At 47.0% G+C, this 3,705-nt stretch overlaps 3 non-coding genes across 3 annotated transcripts in view; all 3 read right to left on the bottom strand.

Annotated features, from left to right (window-relative positions):
• The window catches only part of LOC143206261 (large subunit ribosomal RNA), a 4,098-nt gene extending 4,033 nt beyond the window's left edge, over positions 1–65 (bottom strand). Inside the window, exon 1 of the ribosomal RNA XR_013008247.1 lies at positions 1–65. This exon is cut by the window's left edge and continues 4,033 nt beyond it. This is a non-coding gene — a ribosomal RNA (large subunit ribosomal RNA).
• Positions 66–484: 419 nt separating this feature from the next.
• LOC143206259 (5.8S ribosomal RNA) lies at positions 485–639 on the bottom strand. Its single transcript, XR_013008245.1, has one exon. It is a non-coding gene; the product is annotated as a 5.8S ribosomal RNA (ribosomal RNA).
• A 708-nt stretch (positions 640–1,347) lies between these two features.
• LOC143206260 (small subunit ribosomal RNA) lies at positions 1,348–3,336 on the bottom strand. The gene has a single exon (XR_013008246.1). It is a non-coding gene; the product is annotated as a small subunit ribosomal RNA (ribosomal RNA).
• Between the last annotated feature and the right edge of the window lie 369 nt (positions 3,337–3,705).

Raw genomic sequence — 3,705 nt, 5'->3', positions numbered from 1 at the left:
GTTTCTTTTCCTCCGCTTAGTAATATGCTTAAATTCAGCGGGTAGTCTCACCTGCTCTGAGGTCGCTAGTTTAATATGCGTGGCGCTCGTAATCATCATAATAATGAAGATTAGGAGCCAATACGAAATATAAAAGTTTAGAATGGAAAAGACGCGCCGTCGAAAAACGGTGTTTTCTCCCTCGTATTCGAGAGACAACGCACCTACGATCCGACGTCGATTAAAAACTAATTTTATCGGATACGACGATCGTATTAATGGTGCGCGCTACGTTTATCACAAAAACGTGCGAACGACCGTTTTAAACACGTCTCATCCCTTTCATATTCGTACGACCCGTACGAGAGAGTTAGGTCACACGTACGGGTCCGCTGTCACGTTTTAGAACGTCGCGATCGAATCGCGCTTATACGCTCAGCACGCTCAGACATTTCTCGTCGATCGCGAAGATCAAAGAAAATCCGAGCAGTCTTGAAATGAGATACGACCCTCAGCCAGGAGTGGTCCGGGTATGAGATCCCAGGACCGCAATGTGCGTTCGAAATGTCGATGTTCATGTGTCCTGCAGTTCACAAGTTGACGCGCAATTAGCTGCGTTCTTCATCGACCCACGAGCCAAGTGATCCACCGTTTAGGGTAATCTTTTTTTAAGTTAGGTTTTAAACGCATATCGAAACGTTTCTATTATAAGACGACGACGACGACGACGACGCGCGCTCACGTCATAGACAGCGCTTGCGCCCCTTTCGCAGCCGCCGTCGACTTTAAAACGCTCTTACGGTTTATTTTCGTCTTCTCCACTACACACAACGAGAGGAGCGGAGACAGACTACTCGAAATGGTGACGTTCGTTGTAAATTTTCGTCGTCTCACCTCGTACGACAACAAAAGAGCATACGCTGATCATAGTTTGGCAATATTTTCGTAAACTAAATCTCACCCTTTTGGAATGAAACAAACGAAGGGTGATAAGATTTTCGTAAACTAATCACATTACCGATCATCGTATATGTTCGTCGATATGAGGATCGAAACGTCGATTAGAAATATAATTGGCAAAATCGTTTTATTTTGCGCTCGATTTGTCCATTTATAACGAAATCCGTCGTAGGCCGACGATTATTACTCGTCGTCCTATATAACAACATCTTCATCGTATATATCTCCGCTTTCGGGCGTACATCTTTTAAAACCATATATTATAGGTACCCGAAAACAGCTACGTTGACGACGTCGAAATTCGATCGGAACTTCCGAACTTCGTAGATGGCTCTTTAACGTTCGACAATGATTTTTACAGACTTGTACGTTTACCTATTATATATATATAGGCATAACAACACACTGTAATGATCCTTCCGCAGGTTCACCTACGGAAACCTTGTTACGACTTTTACTTCCTCTAAATGATCAAGTTTGGTCATCTTTTCCTACACATCGACGACGCCGAAACGCCATCGCGTGTCGATCCGAAGACCTCACTAAATCATTCAATCGGTAGTAGCGACGGGCGGTGTGTACAAAGGGCAGGGACGTAATCAACGCGAGCTTATGACTCGCGCTTACTGGGAATTCCTCGTTCATGGGGAACAATTGCAAGCCCCAATCCCTAGCACGAAGGAGGTTCAGCGGGTTACCCGGGCCGCTCGGCCAGGGAAGACACGCTGATTCCTTCAGTGTAGCGCGCGTGCGGCCCAGAACATCTAAGGGCATCACAGACCTGTTATTGCTCAATCTCGTGCGGCTAGAAGCCGCCTGTCCCTCTAAGAAGAATAGTTTGTACGCCGACAGTAAAAACCGCGCACGAACCGCGAAACCCGAAAGCAACGCGGCCGGCGGGCCTTTAGGATGTCAAAAAGCGCCTAGTTAGCAGGCTAGAGTCTCGTTCGTTATCGGAATTAACCAGACAAATCGCTCCACCAACTAAGAACGGCCATGCACCACCACCCACCGAATCAAGAAAGAGCTCTCAATCTGTCAATCCTTCCGGTGTCCGGGCCTGGTGAGGTTTCCCGTGTTGAGTCAAATTAAGCCGCAGGCTCCACTCCTGGTGGTGCCCTTCCGTCAATTCCTTTAAGTTTCAGCTTTGCAACCATACTTCCCCCGGAACCCAAAAGCTTTGGTTTCCCGGAAGCTGCCCGTCGAGTCATATTAGGGAACGTCGACGGATCGCTAGCTGGCATCGTTTAAGGTTAGAACTAGGGCGGTATCTGATCGCCTTCGAACCTCTAACTTTCGTTCTTGATCAATGAAAGCGTTTTTGGCAAATGCTTTCGCTTCTGTTCGTCTTGCGACGATCCAAGAATTTCACCTCTAACGTCGCAATACGAATGCCCCCATCCGTTCCTATTAATCATTACCTCGGGGTTCCGAAAACCAACAAAATAGAACCGAGGTCCTATTCCATTATTCCATGCATACAGTATTCAGGCGAAATTTTAGCCTGCTTTGAGCACTCTAATTTGTTCAAAGTAAACGTGCCGGCCCACCTCGACACTCAGTAAAGAGCACCGCGGCAGGATTGAGTTGGGCCGTCGTAACCACGACGCGCACAACACGCACGCCGAAACGCACGCGCGACGGCGACGCGACACGACTAAGCCCACCGGCAGGACGTCTCGCGAAAAACACGCCAGTTAACACCGCGAACGATGAACCGGCGGCGCGAGACACAAATTCGACTACGAGCTTTTTAACCGCAACAACTTTAATATACGCTATTGGAGCTGGAATTACCGCGGCTGCTGGCACCAGACTGGCCCTCCAATTGATCCTCGTTAAAGGGTTTAGAGTGTACTCATTCCGATTACGGGGCCTCGGATGAGTCCCGTATCGTTATTTTTCGTCACTACCTCCCCGTGCCGGGAGTGGGTAATTTGCGCGCCTGCTGCCTTCCTTGGATGTGGTAGCCGTTTCTCAGGCTCCCTCTCCGGAATCGAACCCTGATTCCCCGTTACCCGTTACGACCATGGTAGGCGCAGAACCTACCATCGACAGTTGATAAGGCAGACATTTGAAAGATGTGTCGCCGGTGCGAGACCGTGCGATCAGCTTAAAGTTATTCAGAGTCACCAAGTTGTACGATGACGAGCGCGAACCCGAAACCGATTGGTTTTGATCTAATAAAAGCACTCCTTCCATCTCTGGTCGGAGCTCTGTTTGCATGTATTAGCTCTAGAATTACCACAGTTATCCAAGTAATTGTGGGTACGATCTAAGGAACCATAACTGATTTAATGAGCCTTTCGCGGTTTCACCTTAATTCGGTATGTACTGAGACATGCATGGCTTAATCTTTGAGACAAGCATATGACTACTGGCAGGATCAACCAGGGAACTGTTCTTATTATTTTATCGACACGAAGCAGATAAAACAAATACAGACACAGTTTATTTTATAAGTTTGACTTATAAAGAAACGTGTGCGTAAGACGACGATATATAATATATATCGACGACTAATAAAAAGGAGGTGCATGATAGCGCGCCTAGACGACGGAAAAACCGGTCCGAGGCGCCACGCTCTTACATTTTAATATTAGTTGTCTAATAAAACAAAACGATATCATCATCTTAGACACATCTTTTGTTTTTTTTATACACAACCGATCGACTAGGCACCCAATTATCTCGATTATCGACGACGATCGTCGACTACGTCGAAAATTGGATGCCGCAAAATATCGTTCGGCGTTTATAAGACCT

This window comes from Rhynchophorus ferrugineus, unplaced genomic scaffold (genome assembly GCF_030347505.1).
Source record: "Rhynchophorus ferrugineus isolate W39M unplaced genomic scaffold, kcgeb_rfMv2 rfM617, whole genome shotgun sequence".
In the NCBI taxonomy this organism is placed as follows: domain Eukaryota; kingdom Metazoa; phylum Arthropoda; class Insecta; order Coleoptera; family Curculionidae; genus Rhynchophorus; species Rhynchophorus ferrugineus.
Note: the sequence above shows the minus strand (reverse complement) of the source record. Positions and strands in the feature narration are given on the sequence as shown.